This window comes from Cryptomeria japonica, chromosome 3 (genome assembly GCF_030272615.1).
Source record: "Cryptomeria japonica chromosome 3, Sugi_1.0, whole genome shotgun sequence".
In the NCBI taxonomy this organism is placed as follows: domain Eukaryota; kingdom Viridiplantae; phylum Streptophyta; class Pinopsida; order Cupressales; family Cupressaceae; genus Cryptomeria; species Cryptomeria japonica.
Genome location: NC_081407.1, coordinates 578291344 through 578314937, shown reverse-complemented (window position 1 = coordinate 578314937; position 23594 = coordinate 578291344).

Genomic DNA, 23594 nt, shown 5'->3' with positions numbered 1-23594 from the left:
CATTTTCTTTTCCATACTTGATACAATAGAGGCAAATGATTGTTCCTTAATTGTGTGTTCAAAGATGTCGCCTCCCTGTTATGAGGAACAATTACTTCTTGAGCCATTTTTAGGTTGCTGCAATATTGAAATGGATTTGAATCTACAGAGATTGTGATTTCTTGTCCCTCGTAGGGAAATTTGACACACTGATGATATGTTGATGGGACAGCTTGCAATTCATGTATCCATGGTCTCCCCAGGATTACATTATATGATAATTCCAAGTCTAGAACTTGGCATGCTGTGTCTTTCTGCAAAGGTCCTACTCTAATGGGTAGTATCAAAATTCCCTTGGAGGAACACTCTTCTTCATCATAGGCTTTTATGGTGATCCTTTTTTGGACATTAACTGCATCTTCTAAATATCCTAAGGCACGAATAAGACTCAATGAACAAATATTTAGGCCAGCTCCACACTCTATTAGAACATGTTTAAGTCGCATTTTATGGATGAGGATTTCAATATGCAAGGGAGCATTATGGGGGTGTTGTAGGGACATGTCATCTTCTTTAGTGAATGATAAGCAATGAGGGGTTGTGAGGTGTCCCACCATGGTTTGGAATTGATCGATATCAAGATCTTTGGATATGGTTGTATCTACTAATGTTTTTTCAATAATTTCTTTGTGTGCAGCTGAAAGCTTTAAAAGTTCTAAGATGGATATTTGTGCAGGTGTTTTCTATAATTTGTCCACTAGATTATATTGTTTTGCTATGGTGGATGATGTTTTTATTATAGGACCTAGAAAAACAACTTTGTCTTTACTTCTTGTGATGGCATGAGCATGCTCTTGATTTTGTTTTTCTTTAACTACAATCACATTTACCACATTGTCATATGTATTAGCGTAGTTTACCTTCGCTTTACCCTTACCATTATTTGTTGTTGATGATTCACCTTTCTCATAGTTTGGATAGTTCTGATACTTAAAGATAAGTATAGATGCCAAGCTAATAAGATGAGAGGGGGGGTGAATCATACAAACTTAATCTTCCATAAAAACATCAGATTCAACCTCGATAACATATACTTCAGTAATATAACCAAAACTGCTAAACATGCAAACTCAAAAGCATATAAACATCATAACACTCATAACACCAAATTTAACGTGGAAACCCAAATAGGGAAAAACCACTATGGGATTTTGCACCCACTAAGAAATATACTCTTCTAGAGTATGCTTGATTAAAAGCAAATACTTTTAAAGATTACAAACACATTGCTAGATGTGACCCAGTTAAGGGATTTCCCTTAGATCTGTAAGGATCTTCACCTTGTTAGAAGTGACCTTGTTAAACAATTTCAAACACTCAATCAGAATGTCACCTTGCTAGAGGGTTTTACAAATAAGACTGGTAAGTCCACTCGGTTAAGAGATTTTCTGTCACTTCACAAAATAACAGTAATAAAAATCTATCTGCAACTTCACATCTAAAATGCTAAAGCAGATTCTTATTTGCTCAATACAATATAGACATAGAACTAATCTAGTCCATCTGTTGGGCTCTATACTCTGTTATTCAAAATAGGTCTTCAAGCTTCTGTGCTCGGTAATCACTATGTAGAATCCCTGTGCATACACTTGCCCACATACATTGTTTATCAACAATTCCCTATTTATCAACAATTCACCAATTGCTTAATCTCCTTGATCACATTTCCCATGATCAATCATAGCTAGCAGATCTTCAAACTTTGACAAGGTTCAATGTATCCTTCAATCTGAAAACGTTTTACCCCGCCTTGGAACTTGCACATATTTCTTAGAACTTGTGCTAGGGTATTGCGGTTCAATCTGAGCTGTAGATCTTCCTGGTGATTTTCCTTTGCCATAGATTCTTTAACAAACTTCATTCACGACATACCAATCATTTAATCATAGCCAACTCATCAACTTCCTTCATTAAATAATGCTTTTATTCATTCAATGCATTCTGTTATTACTCGGTTGCAACTCAGTAAATACTAAACTTCACTTGGTAGACATTTTGCCTTCATTAACCGATAGCGATAACCTTAGGGTTTACCAACTAGGTTCCTTAGGGTTTACCGACTAGGTTCTTTGCTCGGTAACATAGTATAGTATTAACCTTTCAATTAATAACATATGTAGGATATCAAAACAATCTAATCATAATGATCTCATCATTGTCTAACTTGGTAATAGTTGCCCATTGAATAACTTATTTCTCCCCTTATTCATCATATTCTTTTAGTGTCTTTTACCTACTTCTTTATACTCATCAAATCATACTTCTCAAGATATGGCAACATCATACTGAATTAGAAAATCAATTTCTTTACATCAATGACAAAATAATAATATTAAGATAGTAAAACATCCTTGATCAGTTTTATCCATAATCATCAACAACCTTTTCAATATCCTTATTGAAATGCCAACAATCTCCCCATTTGGCATTGATGGAAAAACCAATTGATTTGACCTAATTGATTCGGATTGCTGTGAGATTCTGAAATGCTGAAATGCTCTCCTTTTATCATCAAAATTCTCCCCCATACACTAGTCTTCTCCTCTTTTCTCAGTTGTTCTTTTCTTCTTTTCTCCAGTCTTCTCCAGTCTTCTCCCCCTTTGACAACAATGCCAAAAAGTAAAGAACTAAAACATAATTTCTTCCTATATGAAGTGATTTCCTACTATTATGTGTCAATTTAGTCTCAGTCAGAGCATTTTGTCTTCAATTCCTATTCCTTGTATTATTTCCCGTATTCTTTCCTGCACACCTTTAGAAAACATCCTAAAGTGTGTAAATCAGCATCAACTCCTAAAAGATATTCTGTAGAGTCATTGAATTGATGCTTTCACTGAACTCGGTCAGTGAGTAGAAGATAGGGGTAGGACCCCTAACTTACTTCTGAGATACTCAAAAGTGTCCCTTGGTAGTGGCTTGGTGAAGATATCTGCTATTTGTTCCTTTGTGCTAACATACTCCAACACCACTTTCTTCTCTTGAGCTTCTTCTCTAAGATAATGATATTTGATAGAGATGTGCTTTGTCTTAGAGTGCATAATAGGATTCTTTGAAATGTTAATGGCACTAGTATTGTCATAGAATATAGTTACTGGCTCGGTAACTTTCTCATTTATACCTTCCAACAGTTGTTTGATCCATGCTATGTTGGTACAATTCAATGTTGTAGCAGCGTATTCAGCTTCTGTTGTTGACTATGAAACACATCCTTATTTCTTGCTAAGCCAAATCACTAGTCTTTCTACTAAAAAGAAAGCTCCTCCAATTGTGCTTTTTTTGTCATCAATGTTGCCTACCCAATCAGCATTAGTATAAACTTTTAGATCAAAATCATTTCTTTTCTGATATACTAAGCCATAATCCTCGGTGCCTTTCAAGTATCTGAAAATTCTCTTGATTGTTGTCATGTGTGTTTCCTTAGGATCTATAGAGAATCTTGCAACTATACCTACTGCATGTGCTATATCTGGCCTACTGTGAACAACATATTGCAACTTTCCAATCATGGATCGGTAAAATGTCTCATCAACAGATGCAGATTCATCATTCTTTGATAGTTTATAGTTGGTAGTCATAGGAGTACTTACTAGTTTTGAATCCTCCATTCCAAATTTCTTCAAGATTTCCTTTATGTACTTGGATTGAGTAATGAAAATCTCATCTTTCATTTGCAGTATCTATAGACCTATAAAATACTTTATCTCACCGATTAGTGACATCTCAAATTCTTTGCTCATTTCATTTCCAAAGTTCTTACATAAAGAGTCATTTCCACAAAATATAATATCATCAACAAATATGGCTGAGATTAGTATTCCATTGTCTTCATTATTCTTCATGTACATATTATTGTTTTCACTTGTTCTTATAAAACCAATTTTGATCAAATAAGAGTGCAATCTCTCATACCATGCTCTAGGTGCTTGTTTCAAACCATATAAAGCTTTGTTCAGTTTACATACCTGATCTTTATTCTTTCCTTCAACAAATCCTTCAGGTTGTTCAGTAAAAACTTCTTCTTCTAATATACCATTCAGAAATGTAGATTTGACATCCATTTGATATACTTTGAAATTATTGTAAGCAGTGTATGCCAACAATGTTCTTACTCCTTCAAGTCTTTCCACAGGTGCAAAAGTCTCACCCTAATCAATTCCTTCTTCTTGAGCATAACCTTTGCAAACTAGTCTTGCTTTATTTCGAATGACCTCACCTTTTTCATTCATCTTGTTTCTGAAAATCCACTTTGTACTGATTACATTTTTGTCCTTCAGTCTTGGGACCAGTGTCCATGTGTCATTCTTCTTGATTTGATCAATCTCTTCTGTCATAGCATTTACCCAATCTTCACTGTTAAATGCCTCCTTCACTATCCTTGGTTCAAATTTAGATATCAGACATGTGTTCTATCTCAGTTTATTCCTTGTCATCACTGGATCATTCTTATCTCCTATAATCTGACTTGATGCATGATTCCTTCTAACATACTTGGCTAATATGGGCTTGATAGATTCTATATGATCTTCTTCATCACTCGGTAACTGGATATTCTCTTCATTTCCTTCAGCAGTTTTCTCAGTAGGACTTCTCTATTGAACATATACAAATCCTTCATAATCTTCTAGTTCTTTAGAGTTTCCTTCATCATTTATTTCTACAAATTCCTCAATTTTCACATTTGCACTTTCTACTATTTTGTTAGATGATTTGATCAGACATTTAAATGCTTTGCTTCTAGAAGAATAACCAAGAAATGTTCCTTCTTTACTTTTCTGATCAAACTTACCATTTCTATCATCTTTGTGAACATAGCATCTACTTCCAAAGATTTTAAAATAACTTACATTAGGTTTCTTGTCATACCAGATTTCATATGGTGTCTTCAAAGTTCCTTTCTTCAGTTGTACTCGGTTCAGGGTGTAAACTGCAGTGCTGATTGCTTCTCTCCAAAATGTTTGAGGTACCTTCTTTTCTATCATCAAGTTTCTTCCACAATCCACAATTGATCTGTTTCTTCTCTCGGCTATCCCATTTTGCTAGGGTGTTCTCGGTGCAGATACTTGCCTCTTTATACCATGATCATTGTAGTATAAGTTAAATTCATCAGAAGTGAACTCTCCTCCTCTATCAAATCTAAGACATTTCAGTTGTCTTCCTATTTCATTTTCAACTCTTGCCTTGTACCATTTAAACATTTGAAAAGCTTCTAATTTTTCTTTTAAAAACATTACTGACATCATCCTTGAGTAATCATCCACAAATAATATGAAATACTTATCACCATAATAACTTTGAACTTTCATAGGACCACAAAGATCAGTATGCACAAGATCTAAAATTCCCTTAGAAGTGTAGGACTTACTTGTAAAGCTTGATCTTGTCATCTCACCCATCTCGCATCCTTAGCACATAGCATTCTCAGGTTTCTCAAGACTTGGTAGACCTCCTACTCGATGTTTCTTGCTTATTTTGATCAGATTATCAAAATTTACATGACAAAACCTTTTATGCCATAACTAGGTATCATCTATCTTTGGATATAGACACTTATTCCAAGTTGAGTCAAGGTGAAATGTGTTACCTTTTGTTTGTGTCCCGGTAGTAGCTAACTTTCCATGCTTTTCATGAACTTTGACAATTCCATTCTGAAATTCTATTCGGTATCCTGTATTTTTTAGCTATGCTACACTCAAAAAATTGTATTTCAAACCTTCAACCCAATAAACATCATTGCATCTTGCATTTTCAAGAAGTGTTATGGATCCTTTACCTCTTACCGGACATGGTGCATCATTACCAAATCTTACATAGCCTCCATCATAGTCTTTTAACATAACAAACTTGTGTTTATCACCTGTCATGTGATGTGAACATTCACTATCTATGATCCAAGAATAATTAGTATTTATGTGAGATATTAGGGCTTTTTCTTCATACCTTTCTTCATCTGATCTAGCTTTGATAGCCACATAAACTACTTCCTTTATATTAGTTTCATTTGATTTATCATCATTGGATTCATCATCAGCTATTAAGAATGACTTTCTATCTCTTCTTCTGAAGTCTCAGTGTCCTTTGTAATGATTTTCTTTCTATCTATCATCTCGATAATCTCTCTTTTCAGTAGAATCTTTGTCAGGACAGTTAGAAGCCATATGTCCTATCTTATCACAATTGAAACATTTCAAAGGTATTTTTCCTTTATACTTACCTTTGCCTCTCAGTAACCTTCTAGCTAATAGTGCTTCAAACTCTTCTTGCTTTCTGATTTCCTCATACAGTTTGTGTACTTCCTCCATGTTCTTGCGAAATCTTTCACTTTCTCCACTGTGATCCCCTTGAGTGTACTTACTCATTCTATCATTGTAATCATTAGACTCACCAATATGAAAAGAACTAAATGCAGATTCAACTTTATTTACCGATGACCCACTGTTATCAAAGTTACTTAACTCAAATGCATGTAGCTTACCAATAGTAGCATCTAAAGAAACTGGCATATTGGGTACAGACCTCAATTCATTGATTGCAGAGACTCAGATTACATAAGCTGGTAGAAGGGTTCTTAACAACTTACTTGTTATATCCTTTTCTTCAATAGTTCCACCTGCTCCTTTGATTTGATTGACAAGCTCCTTTAGTCTTGTACTATACTGGGTTATGTTCTCACCTTCATTCATCCTCATAGATTAAAGTTGTCCTCTTCGACTATCCACTTTTGCTCTTTGAACATGTTCATCTCCACCAGACACAGATATGAGCTTGTCCCACATAGCCTTTGCATCATTGCAGCCTTCTAGATCATTAAACTCTGAATCGGTCAATGCAGATGTTATTTCAATCATTGCTTGGATATGTTCTTGCTTTGCCTTTATCTCTTCCATTTTCAATGGATAGGTGCTCGGTGTGATGAAATCATTCTCTAGATAATATACAGCATATTCTCGAACTCCTGATAGGTGCAGCTTCATCCTTTTCTGCCATGTAGAGAAACTTGACTTGTTCAGCTTCAGTGCATCCCTCTTATACATCCTGGGATCTTTTCCTCAAGTTCCTTTAAAAATTTTCTTCCGAAGTCCAAAGCTCTGATACCAATTGATAGTTCTGATACTTAAAGATAAGTATAGATGTCAAGCTAATAAGATGAGAGGTGGAGGTGAATCATACAAACTTAATCTTCCATAAAAACATTAGATTCAACCTCGGTAACATATACTTCAGTAATATAACCAAAACTGCTAAACATGCAAACTCAAAAGCATATAAACATCATAACACTCATAACACCAGATTTAACTTGGAAACCCAAATAGGGAAAAACCACTGTGGGATTTCGGACCCACTAAGAAATATACTCTTCTAGAGTATGCTCGGTTAAAAGCAAATCCTGTTAAAGATTACAAACACATTGCTAGATGTGACCCGGTTAAGGGATTTCCCTCAGATTTGTTAGGATCTTCACCTTCTTAGAAGTGACCTTGTTAAAGGATTTCAAATGCTCAATCAGAATGTCACCTTGCTAGAGGGTTTTACAAATAAGACTGTTAAGTCCACTCGGTTAAGAGATTTTCTGTCACTTCACAAAATAACAGTAATAAAAATCTATCTGCAACTTCACATCTAAAATGCTAAAGCATATTTTTATTTGCTCAATACAATATAGACATAGAACTAATCTAGTCCATCTACTGGGATCTATACTATGTTATTCAAAACAGGTCTTCAAACTTCTATGCTCGGTAATCACAATGTAGCATCCCTATGCATATACTTGCCTGCATACATTGTTTATCAATAGTTCCCTATTTATAAACAATTTGCCAGCCGCTTAATCTCCTTGATCACATTTCCCATGATCAATCATAGCCATTAGATCTTCAAACTTTGACCAAGTTCAATGTATCCTTCGATCTGAAAATGCTTTACCCCACCTTGGAACTTGCATATATTTCGTGGAACTTGTGCTACGGTATTGCGGTTCAATCTGAGCTGTAGATCTTCCTGCTGATTTTCCTTTGCCATAGATTCTTTAACAAACTTCATTCACAGCATACCAATCATTTAATCATAGCCAACTCATCATCTTCCTTCATTAAATAATGCTTTTATTCATTCAATGCATTCTGTTATTACTCGGTTGCAACTCGGTAAATACTAAACTTCACTTGGTAGACATTCTGCCTTCATTAACCGACAGCGATAACCTTAGGGTTTGCCGACTAGGTTCCTTAGGGTTTACCAACTAGGTTCTTTGCTCGGTAACATAGTATAGTATTAACGTTTCAGTTAATAACATGTGTAGGATATCAAAACAATCTAATCATCACAATCTCATCATTGTCTAACTCGGTAATAGTTGCCCATTGAATAACTTATTTCTCCCCTTATTTGTCATATTCTTTCTGTGTCTTTTACCGACTTCTTTATACTCATCAAATCATACTTCTCAAGATATGGCAACATCATACTGAATTAGAAAATCAATTTCTTGACATCAATGACAAAATAATAATATTAAGACAATAAAACATCCTTGATCAGTTTTATCCATAATCATCAACAACCTTCTCAATATCCTTATTGAAATGCCAACAATCTCTCCTTGTCTGTTATAATGCCAAATGCCAACAATTGTCATATGTGTTAGCATAGTTTACCTTCGCTTTACCCTTACCATTATTTGTTGTTGATGATACACCTTTCTCATAGTTTGGAAGCAGAGTCTTAAAAGCTATATGAGATTCATTTGTTGTATGTCCATCCACAGTTATTACTCCATTATCAATCAAATCTTGTATGAATTGTTTCAACTTTTGACAATTATCTGTGTGATGTCCCTTGTTTCGATGCAAATCGCAATACTGATTATCATTCCACCAGGGTGGTTTTATTTGAGGTTCAAAGTTTCTTTCTTCTAGTAAAGAAATTAATTTATTTGCAAGAAGTTTCTTTAATGCCGACCCCAGGGGTTCACCAATGTTTGTAAATTATCTTCAAAAGAAAGTTTTGATAGTTGCTCTTTGGTGATTGTTGTTTTGTTGTGCCGCTGCTGAGTGAGTAGATAAATTGAAAACCATTTCTTTGGTTTCACATTGTTGTTATCCATTATTCCATCATTGAGTACATTTCAATTTCTATTCCAAAAACTTGGGCTTGTCATTGTGATTGTTTTTATTGTTGTTGTTAGGAGGATGGACTCCTTCTTTGTATATTTTCAACTCACTTTTCTTTATCTTGGCTTCTTCCATTTTGTTTCGTTATCAATCATTTTTCTGAAACTTTTATTTCCTTGCATTTTAAAGTAATAACTCATTTAATTATTTAAGTTGTTGATGAATATGTCCATTTTTTCATACTCTTGCACTATACGAGGATACCTTGAAGCTAACCATCTCCATCATTGTAAAAATGTCATGAAACCTTCTCCACTCTTTTGTTTGGCATTACATAGGTCTAGCATTGTTACTTCATTTTGTATGTTATAAGAGTATTGTGAAACAAACTTATCCACCAACTCTGAAAATGATTTGATTCTAGGTGGAAGTTTTGAGAACCATTCCATAACTAGTCCAGTTAAGCTTTTTGGAAATAGTCTCATTAAGTATGTATCCTCATGTGCAAACTCCATACTCATTGTGCAAAATTCTCATATGTGATCTTGAGGGTCAATGCTTCCATCATATTTTTTGTATCTAGTAGTTTCAAAACCTATAGGAAATGGTATCATGTTTAGATTTATGTCGAATGGATAAGGACAAATTTCTTGAAGTGAGTATCATCTAACATTTCCTCTTTGCATATCTTGAATTTATGTTTGCATTGTTTGTAGGTGTTGTGTGAGAGTTGTGATAGGATTATCAACAAGATTTGTTCTTGCATAACCATGATTTTGTATTCTAGGAGGATCTTGATCTCTTCTTGTTTTATTTCTACCCCTTCTTGTATCTTCATTGGATTGAATGTTATTCAAAATTTCTACTTCATCTCTTTTGGGAATGTAAGTCTCTTCATTGGTTCTGGTGTTACTAGGAATTGATGTGTCATTCATTTTGAGACCAAATATATCCTCATATTGTCTATTATTAGGAGGAGGATCACTTTTCTTTTGTGTCAATTTGTTTACATCAAAATCTTGGGGGAGTGTAACACCAAATTTATCTAACATTAGAAAATATTTTTCTATTTCTTCCTCCAACAATTTTTACATAAATTTATCAAATTGAGGATCCTTTTTAATGTCTCTAATATTTTGTTTTGTTATTTCTCCTTCAACTTGTATTTCATCTTCATGTTCCATGATTATAGTTGTTTCTAATGTTTCGATTTCAGCCTCTGTGATTCTTCATCTTTGAGCTCTAGTTAGAATGGGCATACACGTGTGTTAGATATTGTGCTAGAATTCAATTGTCCAAAAGTTGTTTTGATAAATGATCAATTGTCAAGGTAAATATGTTAGAATGATATGACATGAAAAGATTATTCAAGTGTTTAAAAGTTTGCAAGTTTTACGATCTTTGGTTTAGGAGTGCAATGATGATGATTTGATAAAAATCAAGTCCAGTAGGAATGATATATCCTACGATGTGGGACAAGATTGTCCTAACCAATCATTTTCGTTTCATGATAAAGGATGATAGATCATGATGAGAAACTATGTTCGAGTGATCAATTTACCAAAGAGGGTGATAATGCACTTTGAGATGTTTATATCTTGAACTTGTTGAGGATGAGCACATGAAAATCTTGAGGTGTTTATCTTCTAGAGTCTGATTTTGATGGATGATAACTTGACCAAGCAAACCAAGGAGACAATCCAAGCACAAAGTGATAGATAACATATATTTATGATTACTGCAATTTGACTAAGAAGAATGACAGACTTGAAAAAAGTCATGCAAAGTGGTAGCTCTAGACTAACAACCACAGAGACTTGTACAATAGAATACACAACCCCAAACGACAAAAGATACAAGACCAAATGACAAATCAAAAAATTCCTTTGAAAAAGAAGAGACTCGTACAACAAAACTTTATGAACCATACGATAAAATAGATTCCTTGTATGACAAATCACCTAACTCGTACAATAGAGAATAGGATAATGAAAAATATGTTTGTTTTATCGAATTTGGATTAGTGAATTTTGATGTTTTGCTTATGTTTTCCAGTTTTAGATGTCTGATATTTTAATTTAGGGATGAATACATAGCAAACACATGATGTGATAAATGACTCCAAGCATGCTAAACCCTAAGGAAATTAGCTAAGGAGAGAAAACCTTTGCTTGCAAGCTTAGATACACACCCAATAGCTAATCAGAATACGACCGCTAAGTCTCACACAATGGATTCTCAATGACATATTATCCGACTCCAAACACTAATGGGGGCATGATATGGCAAGTTTCTTGGGAGAGTTACTATCTCTCTTGCACAAAGATTATCACCCTTTTGGAGGTGAATCGGGTAGCTTCTAATTTAACCGGATCTAGTAAGGGATCCATTCGGTATGTCGGGGTATAATACTCAATTAAGAGGTCTTCGAGCCTTGAAAACCAAGGTTTGATATACCCAAAGGTATGTAGGAGAGATATTCCCGAGCACTATCATTGACTTGATTTTCATCAAATCATGTTTATTTTATAGTGGGTTGGATTACTTGGTGTTATCCGTTTCCACTTAGGTCGTTCCCCTCTCATTGGTCGTAATGGCTTTAAGGGTTATTAGCTCCTCAGGAGGGCAGGCTTGCTAAAGATATGTACTAATGAAATCAAATGATGAGTTTAGCTTCATGATCACCTAAGAAAGGTGAGAGAATACTCGCCTATCATCAAAAACACAAAATACATGATTGTTCATTTTTAGCCAAAAAGACAAGTGTGCCTAGAAAGATTTAAGAAGACATAGAGTTTAGTTGAATTATTTTAGGCAACCTACAAAATAAATTTGTTAGTAGTCATTGATTTGTTTTGAATTTGGTCTTTGACAAGCGTATCTTTGACAATCGTCCTGCAGAAAAGAGTTAGGTTGTCAAAATCTCACAAACAAATCAAGGTTAGCATTAGCAATGATCAGATTTAAAAATTGAAAACCCTAAGATGCAGTTTGTTAAAAACACAAAGATAGAGAGTTGTACGACACAGATTGACAGGTCCTATGACAAACTTTATGATTCCATACGAGTGTAGAAACAAACTCGTATGACATACAAATGAGCAGATACGAGCAAGGAATCGCTAAGATAGAGATTCATACGACATGAATTTATATTTCATGCAAAAATAGAAATGACCTCGTATGACACAAAAATCACCTAACATGAGTCACAATGAGGTTTCATCCCATTTCACAAATAAGTTTTTACAAGCCAAAAATGAATCTCGTATGACATTCTGAACCAAACTTGGCAAAGATGAATGTTGATGAAGCTTAAGAGGCCAAAAATGATGATTCTGGCCCCACGGTGGGCGCCAAAATGTCGTGTATGTGAAGTATTATACCTGTGACACCTGTAGCTACAGCACAAAACACTCAATAAATCATTACAAGAAATGGTTAGAAAATTAATCAACGAAATATAAAACCATAGCTAATCGATCTATTGCCTCCTAGTAAATGTGAGTATGAATTTTGCTCTCAAATCTAGTTATGCAAATTCCCGTGACTTGACTACACTTAAATGGAGGATTTAAATGATGAAGATGCATAAGCTAGCAATGATAGCATGATTAAGCTGCATGATTTCATGATTATTCTAGAAAATAAGCTAGAATGAAGATGCAATTAAGCTAAAATTGAACATGATAACAATGCTAAGAATGATTTGCTAATAGCTATATGCCTATTGTAACAATGCTTGAATGCAAATGAGATGGGATCAATATTGCTCCAAAATGGGGTCTATTTATAGGATTTACAAGGCTGGGGATGAGGTGGCAGGAATCGACGGTCAAGATTAAGTCTGAAGATATCAATGGTGAAATTGGAGGAGGTTGGCAAAGAGGCTGGATTAAAGGGAACATCTATCATCTCTATGGTGACAAATGTCAAGAGGCTTCTAGAAGAGGTTGGATGAAAGGGAACACTTAGTGACAAGTGTCAAGAGGCTTCTAGAAGAGGTTGGATGAAAGGGAACATTTAGTGACAAGTGTCACAAAGATTCTAGAAGAGGTTAGATGAAAGGGAACACTTAGTGACAAGTGTCACAAAGCTTCTAGAAGAGGTTAGATGAAAGGGAACACTTAGTGACAAGTGTCACAAAGCTTTTCTCATGAGAGGGTAAAGTTTTCAAGGAAAGGGGACATGTGGGTAAATGGAATGGGTTAGGTGGTTAAAAGTTAGGAGAATTTGAATTTAGAAATTCAAATAATAGGAAAAGGCTAATTAATTTCAACAACTCATAATTGATTTGTTTTACTTAATTAGGAGATTAGAAGAATGATTTTGATGGAGAAGAATTAATTAATTAAAGAGGACTATTGAAATGAACCTATTAAATAAATCCTTAGATTTATTAATAAGTAGATGAAGGGAGGATTGTAATCAAATTGTTGATGAATTCAATTAAATTGGGGAGGGAGATTAATTAGATAATTTCTTATTCAATTAATTATCTTCAGACCATTTTTAGGTGTATACAAGGATATTTATGTGAAAGGTTATTCCGGTACGGGTTTAGGATTTCAAACCGGAACACTCAGAGCTTAAACTAGAATTCTATCAGGCATAGCAAATGCATTAAATGAGTTCAATTTTATGTTTTCTTATTCAAAGTTACTATAGTTAGTGAGACTCTTTTGTGTTGAGAAGTGTGCTCTAGTTTGTGAGCCTTCTTGTATGTGCAGGCCCCCATATTATGTAATATCTTTTGATATGGCCAATGGATTGATATTGTGGGTCACAAATCCCACCGTGGTTTTTCCTCTTTGAAGTTTTCCATTTATAAATTGTCTGTGTTATGGTGTTAATTTGTGTGATTGGTTCATTGATTTCTCTACTTCATTCAATTATATATGTATGAGTTTATTGGTTGGTGAATACATATTATAATAAGGTTAAAATTGAACATTCTGGCATAAAATTGTTTCACCCCCTCTCTCAGTGTTCTTGGATCCCAACACTATTCAATGAGGGAATTGAATATCCTTGTATACATTCCTAGAGGATTAATTTTCATCCACTAAAGGCTGACAAAGAAGAATGCAAACCCCAAAGAACAAATTATGCAAAGGGGACCAAGCAAACATATCTTAGGTAAATCCTAAGAGGTGGGGATAGGGGCACCATGCCCTTATCCTACCCTGTCTTGGGGCCCAAATAGGGTCCTAAGACTATCTCAGGGTTCAAATAGGAAGGGTTCATGGGATGAAAAGGCAGAAAGAGGTCTTGGTTGGGAAGGAAGATGCCATCGCCAAGGTGAGGACCTCAAATATGGTTAAAATTGAAGGGGTCACAATTTTATGACACTACACCTAAAAACTTATATACAAACCCTAAACCTACTATGCATAGAGAAGATATTAAGAAAAAAATATTTCAAAAATTGTCCATGCATGGGCATATTTCACCATTCGGTTTTGTGAGTAAATATGAATCCTCGCTATGTCTTTCTATGATAAAAAAAGGCCCTAGCCATAAGGCTTTAAATTTTCCATGCTTACCTTTATCTTGAGCTCTAGAATTCTAGAGAAGAACCAATTCATTGAATTCAAATTTTCTTTTGGATGCCCTTTTGTCAAATAGGTACTTGCTCCTTTGTTGCATCCTCGGGTTCTTTTTATGAGAATCATTTCTAGCTTCATCCAATTCTATAAGTTGCTGCATCCTTTGTCTCAGTGGATCTGACATTTCTAGATCATTATCATGGATGAACTTATACATAGACAGTATTTTATTCACTGATATTCTTTCCCTAGATCCATGCACTATTTCAAAAGGAGACATTCCTATGGCCTTCTTGACAATGATTCTATCTACCCATAATGCTATTTTCAACTTGGAATCCCAAGCTCTTTTGTTCTTCTCAAGAGTTCTTTTAATGATCTTCATTATACTTTTGCTACTAGACTTGGCTTGTCCATTTCCCTATGGGTGGTATAGGGATGCATATTATATACTTATCCCATATGATTTACAAAAATCTATGAACTCTTTAGATGTCAAGCACATGGAATTGTCCATGATGATTCTTACTGGTACTCCAAACCTAGTCACAATATTGCTTGTTAAGAAATCAATGACTACCTTTTTGGTTGCTTGTCTTGTGGGAACAACTTCCACCCATTAAGTGAAATAATCTATGGCAACCAATATCCACTTGTGTCCACCATCGGGTCTTTTAGTGATTTCTCCAATAAAATCAACACCCCATTGATGAAAGGGGGCTTCCACTTGCATTGGTGTAAGAGGTAATGCACCTTCATAATTTAACTTTCCTGCAAACTTTTGACAAGGTTCACACTTACTAACATAAGAATGTGCATCATTAAATAGAGAGGGCCTAAAATATCCTACCCTTAAAACCTTGTGAGATGTAGTGTTTACTATGAAGTTCCCTCCACATACCCCATCATACATTTCTTCCAAAACAAGATGAGCTTTCTCCTCATCCAAGCAAAATCATAGGAAACCATCCATATCTCTATCATATAAATCTTCTGCTTTGAACACATACCTTTGTGATTGCAACTTTAAGGTCCTTTTTTGGCCTTCTATGAAGCCTTCTAGCTATTCATAGTTTGTGAGAAAATGAATGATTCCAGCATACCAGGGAGTTATTTGCAAGTTGTAGGTGATACCCTTTGAGCTGGATAGGGTATTTACCTTGGCTGCCTCTAAGTTTTCTTCAGCCATAAGTTTGGCTAAGCCCATGCCTCTAACCAATTTGGTAATCTGTATATCAATGTTGAACTCTTGGATCTTGTTAATCCATCTGCATCTTCTGCCTTTTGTCTCTGACTAGACAAAAATGACTTTCACTGCCACATTAGGCACATAAGAAACAACATGGGCACCTACAAGATAAGGTCTAAAAAATTTTACAACCTTGACCAGAGCATATGCTTGCTTTTCCATAATGTCATAATTGAGTTCAATTTCTTGGAGAGATTTACTATAAAAAGCTATGGGTTGTTCAAACCCCTCATCATTCTTTTGTAGCATAACAATAGCTACAACATGGAATGAAGCAAAGGAAAAAAATTGAAAAGGCTTGCTGAAGTTAGGTGTCTTTAAAATAGGAGCTTCCTTGATGGCTCTCTTGATAGCCACAAAATTTTCTCAATCTTCATTTGTCCAGTGAATAACAACCCCCATCTTCAATATTCTAGAGATAGGGTTTACTATCTCAGCAAAGTTTTAAATAAACCTTCGGATAAAGTTTATTTAGCCAAAGAAAGATTGAATGGACTTCATAGTTTTAGGAATGGGTGTTTAGTCAATACCAACCACCTTCTCAGGATTAATCCTAACTCCATCTTTAGACACAGTGTTTCCTATAAATTTACCTTCAGTTACAGTAAAATGACACTTTTTGGGATTCAGAGAGATCCCATATTATAGTGCTCTGGTGAATACCTTTTCTAGATGTAGACAATGCTCTTTCGCTTTCTTAGAGAATGTTGTTAAATCTTCATGATAGACAACCATAATAATGTCTATCAAATCTTAAAATGATACATCCATATCCTTATGAAAAGTTTCTCTAGCATTAGTGAGTCCAAAAGGCATTCTGACATAAACATAGGTCCCCAATGGGGTAGTGAAGACGGTCTTATATTGTTCAGATTCCTTGACCTTCACTTGGTTGTAACCAAAGAATCCATCCATCATGGATAATAACTCACAACCAGTGGCCTTCTGCAAAATAGCTTCCATATTAAGTAAAGGATAATTATTCTTTAGTGATGACACATTCAAATTTATGAAGTCTACACACAATTTTATGTCACCATTTTTCTTCCTGATAGGGACAAGATTTGAAGTTCCCATGATGAATGTCTGATGGGTTTGATAATATTTCCATCTCTAAGATTAATTAATTCCTCTGGCATCTTGGGTATAAGTACTAGGTTGATGGGCCTTTTCTTTTTCCTAAAATGCTTAGCTATAGGATCCAAATGAATCTCATGCTAAAACAAGTCGTCTCTATAAGCCTTTAGGTCATTGTATGACCATGCAAAGACATGCTTATATTTTTTGAGTAGAGCAACAAGCATAGCCCTAATATTTGGGATAATTCTCTTGCCAATGTAATCCTTTCTAGGGGAGGCTTCGGTCCCTAGATTAATCTCTTCCAAATCCTCATTATTTATAGGGGACTGCTTCATTATGTGACTATCCTGATTGTCAAACACTCTCTCTAAAGTAACTAATCCTTTTGGGATTTATTTGTCTTCAGCTACATTATATAATTCCCAAAGATAGTATCCCTTCCATCTATGGTCTCCACAAAAGGATTGAAATCAATTTCTTGACTATCATACTCATCTATACAGTGTAAAAAATTTCAGCAGGTCATCATCATCATTAAAGACTTGCTAGTTACAAATATTGTCAAGTATGGCAGGCCTGGTCTTAATCTCCACTTTTGAAATTCTATCCAAGGTAATATCATCACTTTTCAAGGCAACATTTGCCAAGAAATCTTCCATGATGTTTTTTGACCTTTCTATCCATTTGATGTTGAAGGCATCATAGAATTCAAGTGAATCCCAAATAGCTGATATCTATTGCTTTAGTCTATCATTATTTGAAGAGTACATTGATCTAACCTTTGATACGATTAGTTTTGAATCACCCATACTAATAACTTCTTCATTCCATGCTTAGTGGAAAGATTTAAACCTAATAACAATGCCTTATATTCTACCACATTGTTTGTACATTCAAAAAGTAACTGAAAGGAATACTTGAATGTTTTTCCACTAGGGGCAATGAAAACAACACCAACACCTAAGCCTTCTCTACAATAGCCTCCATCAAAATAAATTTGCCACAAATCATCTTGGCTATTATGTATCTCATTTTCCATAGGGTTTGGATTTTCTGAGGGTGATTTGATAGGTTCAACTTTGAAATTCTCTGTATCAATATCGCAAGACATCACCATATTGTTCAAGTCAGACTTCTCAATAGTATCATTAGATCTTGGTTCTCTTTCTAACCTAAAATTTTTCCCATTTATAGGGATAGTAACATATGGTAAGTCTAGTTGAACATTTCACCCAACCACTATTGTCCATTGCCTTGACAAAATCATACCATAATTTGCGGGGACATCTACAACTATGGCATTTGCCTTGTAGACAGCCTCTGGGATGTTAGCTATCTTGATTTCAAAGTTTTTTAGGATACCTATCATAGGTATAGATCTATTATCCATAGCATAACATTTCCCATAGTTGCTATCAAATTTTAATCCAAGTTTTCATGACCCCCATAGGCACGATATTAATAGTAGCCCCAGAATCAATCATGCAATTTTTTACATGTTTACCATTTATTAACAAGGTTATATAAAAGGGATCTACTTGGGAAGGGGCCTTGGTGATATTATTTCCTAGATAGACCTTAGGTGCCTACATGGTATCAAAATTTTAGCCTTGTGTGCTCAAATTTTTATTGCCTAAAACAACATTGTTATGCACAACATCTTGGGACATACTGGGAACTTTATTTATCAAATCCAAAGCATTATCTTTATGTTTTGGGATTTTCATCATTTCTAACAAAGGGACATAAATCTTTATTTGAGATAATGTTCACATCATATCAACATAATGTGTTATAATAGAAGAAACTTTTGCTTTTGGGGGAACCTCATCTGCATCCTTCTACTCAGTCTTCCTAAAATTGGTGCTTCCTTTTGGCACATATTTTTGAGTAAGGATGGGTTTTTTAGTCTTGCTTCTCTCCCCAGTGACAAGTGGAGAAGTCTATTGTTTAGCCTCTAGCTATTTGTCTTTGATGAACATTCTACATGGTCTTCCTTTGTTGGGTAGAGCACCCCTTGGTCTCAAATTGTATCCACTCTTAGTTTGGGTAAGAATAGCCACAGTGATCTTCCTAATTTATTATTTAGAAGGTCTTCTCAAACTAATATTTTCAGACTAGTCACTAGAGATGTTTACCCTATATCTTTCCCTTTCTTCCTCATCAAAAAAAACTTCTTGGTGGTGGTTGTCACTCCATTGCCTTTGACTTTCCACATCTATCTCTGCTTCATTTTCCTCTGAGGTTAAATACTTAGATTCAATATCAGCTTGGAAAAATAGCATATTCACCATGTAATCCATGAATCCAGCCTCCCTGCAACTACCATAAACATCCTCATCTTCATTCATGGCCTTTTCCACTACACATTGGGCTTTTGTATGTGGTAACTTACACACATTTCACCATGAGATACCCTCCACAAAGTGAGCACTTTGTATTTTTAGTGGGTTTGGTGTCTCTTTGTCTATAGGCATCTGACTTCCAACCACAAATCTTTCATCTTTTGAATTAGTGTTATAGGGCATGTCATGTATTTTTTGTCGGTCAAGCCTTTGAAAACTAGGTCTGTCATGAGATATACCTTTCTCATTTCTTGCCATTTTGTAACTCAGATCCTTTAAGGCACCCATAATCTTGTCCAGCTTGTCCTCTTCCTTGGGAACCCTATTATGATGCCCTCTAGGATTTTGCAGAATCTTAACATCATCTCTTCTTGATATTTTCCCTGAGGCCTTTCCGTTATTCTCAATGGTTTGAGACATTTTGAATGCATCAGCCAAAGTTGGAGGGTTTTTAGACCTCAATTCATATCCATTTTTAGGATCAAAAGCATTAAAGTAAAATACCAAATTTATGTTGTCAGTTGGTTTCAGACTAAGAGGAATCTTATTCAAAATTTTAATGAATCTATTATTAAAAAAGGTAACATCTGGATTCTTATTTTTTCTGATACTTTTCAACTCATGCAAGGAAAACTTAGGGTCTGAATGATCACCATAGTGATCTTTGAACATTCTTTTGAAGTGTTGGAATGATTTGATTGACAGATCAGGCAAACTTTTATACTATTCCCTAGCATCATTAGTTAAATATTGCATGAACATCTTCATCAAGACATCTTCATTTTCCACTTCAAAATTATCCATCACATTTTGGAAATTTCTAAGACGATCTTCTCCTAAAATGACATTGTTTCCTGAAAACTTTGGAAATGCATCCTTTAGCTCATTACTTACTAGATTTGGGAAACCCACAATCCCAACAAATTAAATTTGTCTATATCTATCCAATTGCATTGGTCTTCTAGCAAAATTATTATGAATTTTTTGTTGATGGTTCTATTGCAGGAGTCATCGTTGTTGTTGTTGTTGTTGTAGGGGTATCTAATATTGTTGCTGATATTGCCCTGTCATTTGTTGTTGATACTACGGGAACTATAAATATTGTTGATAAGAATTATTTACTCCAGTTGGGTTACCATGTTGATACATTGGTGGAGGTGGATATTCTTAAATAAAAGGAGCTTACAGAGGTAGTTGACCAAAATTTTGTCTTGACAAATAAAACTAATTTTGGGCTCCATAATACTAACTAGTACTTGCTTGACTAGTACTTCTAGTTTGGACATTAATAGGAGGACCACTTGTGTTGGAAGAAACAAAGGATGAACTTTGTATTCCTCTTGTCCATGGGTTAAACACTAGCACGGTACTGGCAGTACTACCAATAACACTCACCTGGGTACTAGCTTGGGAAGTCATTATTTCTTGTATGGATACAATACTTACAATAGGGGCTTGAGTGGTGGTACGTGTAATGACAAGGGCTAAAACCCCAGTGGTACTTATGCTAGAGAGTAGAGGTGCATATATGATTAAAGGATAGCTAACTGTATTAGGTACACTTAGTGTTCGACCTAACATTCCTTGATAAGGTGTTTGTGTAGATTATTGAATGGTCAAATTCAACATTTCTTGTGCTATCATATCCCTCTGACCTCTCACTTGGTCTAACTATCTCTGCAACTCTTATATTGATATTGCAGGAATACTTCCCGAAGTGGAGTAGATATTGGAATCAGTGAACTGGGTCTACAAAGGGGTTTGTGTTATAGGAAAGCTCATAGAAATAGGAGCAGCTTTAGTAAACTACATGCCAAAGTTGCATTGTTCATCAACTAGTTGATCAACATATCTAGCCTCAAATTCTCTTTGCAACCTAACCCTTTCAAAATCTACATAAATACTCTCATAACCGGCTTGGTTTTAAACAGGTTCATTATAATAAGGATCTTGTGGGTTTTTATCCATGTTTGAGAAAGTATGACTGATAATGAGGTTCTCTCCTAGGAAATAATCTTCACTACTAGTATCCTCTACTTCGTATGCAGATCTATATATATCACTATGAAAACCTTCTGAAATACTCTTTCCCTTTAAGTCAACTATCAACTAATCTCTTTCTTATATTCTAACCACATAAGTATCAAGGTTAATACTAACTAATTCTTGAGAAAAGATAGTTTGACGAATACCTTTATCTTTGACAGTCCACCTTTTGTTTGTTGTAGACCTATTGTCCTTTCTTCTTCGCTAATCTACCTCCTTTTCTAAACTAATCTCAGTATTTGATGCATTGCATCTTGCAATGCGCTCACTCCTTCTTGTAGTAGTATATGTAACCTTCTTACTACTCATGTGAACCTTTTCAAGCTATGAACTAGCTTCCTTCTTTTCGGAGTCGCCACCCAAGATGGGAATATACGTTTCTCTAGTAACTCTAGACTTTGGACAAGGGCTACTGGGGGTAAGATATTCTTTTGACACAACCTTAACTTTGTTTTAATTCACCAGCAGAGTCACCAATCTATTGGTTCCTAAATCAACAGATCCTAAATCCTAGAGAAATAGCCACTAACTCACGAAAAAACTTAGGATTGGACTTCACCAATGAATAAGATTCAGCATGGAAGATGCAATCTTCTACTCTTTAGGCTCTGCAAGAACTAGGTGGATTTACCTATTGCATTGTTACCCATATATTAGCTTTATGTTAGCTGACAATGCACTATACAACATATGCTTTCAATGAAAATATACCAAGGAAAAGCATAACATACCACAAATTCTAGCTTGAACCTTAGTTTCTTATCACTTTTGCTTTCATTGAAAACTGTCTCTAACCTACTTCTACTCCTAATACAGAAAAACTAAAAACTAAACATAAAAGGTGAAATAAGAATGTAAAGATGACCCGTAAACTTCAATAAAATATGATCAGTGCCTGTTCTAAGGGAAAACGGGGTCAAATCACAGTTCTATTGACAAACAAAGTAACACTATCAGGATTAAAGTTCAACACTAAACACTTAAGACTTTATTAAAGTACTTAGATTGAGAATTCATTCATAACTTCCCCACAGTCTCTCAAAGTTTATTACAGTGTTAAAGACATAATTTAATTTATTTTAGCTTAAAATGAAGCCCATCAAAGAATACACATTCCGCATTAGAGAAGACAAATTGTATATGTCATTAACACAGGAATTCATACAACACATCACAAGAGATATGAGCCAAAAAAATTAATGTTCTCTTTATTTATTTTTAAGATAAAACTGATACATTCATGAAGATGTTGTATGAATCACAAAAACTATCAAAAGACTATCTGTTGTTATATTAAATTTTTCTCTAATGCATACATATTAAAAGTTTGGAATCCTTCTTCTTGGACCTGAATTCCCTTTTATAATACAAGGGAGCAAAAGAAGCCTCAGGCCGAAGAAGACACATGTCAAAATTTAATTACATTAAAAAATTGTCCTAAATCTTAGGTCCTTGACTTGTGTGTGCAACCTACATTGAATGATGGTGGCTGAAAAGACATCATCTTGGGAGCTTGGGTTGTGGATCTTCAAAATATGTTCTCACACTTTTTACTTCATATCTGCTTCCGTTAGGATAAAAGTGCAATCTGGTATGCAACGGCAGGTACCTTGGAGACTGGCCATTTCTAGCTGAGCGCTCTAGTCATTCTCCCAAAATAGACATCCTGCACAAAACTTTTAGGAATAGAAAAAATGGAAATACTATAACTAGTTGTCCTCTTCAAGCTGCTCTTTTTCCAAGGAGCATTATTTTTTATACAATGCTTCAATCTCATCAGTTGGCCAAGAAAAACCCATCAAGCTATGCAACTTGTTCATAGCTTACTTTCATTTGTGGGTGGGCACAGCTGCAGCTCCTAAGGCAAATCTATGATAATTTATTCTACTTCCATAATTGTCAATAATATTATGAAATATATCACCTTGGTTTGGATCACCTTTTAAGGATGTCAAAATGATATTTATTGCTTCTTGGAAGCCCTGTTTCCATTATTCTATGCTCTTAATTTGCCCATCATCTGTCAAAATTGTAGGGACGTGCCATTTTTTGAGCCCTTGGAAAGAATCAATCATCCCCATTAATGCTTTTCTCTCCATCTCTACGTTGGGTAACTCTTAATAAATTATAGTTTTTCCAACTTACCCCTACAATTTGAGGTGGCTGGGCCACA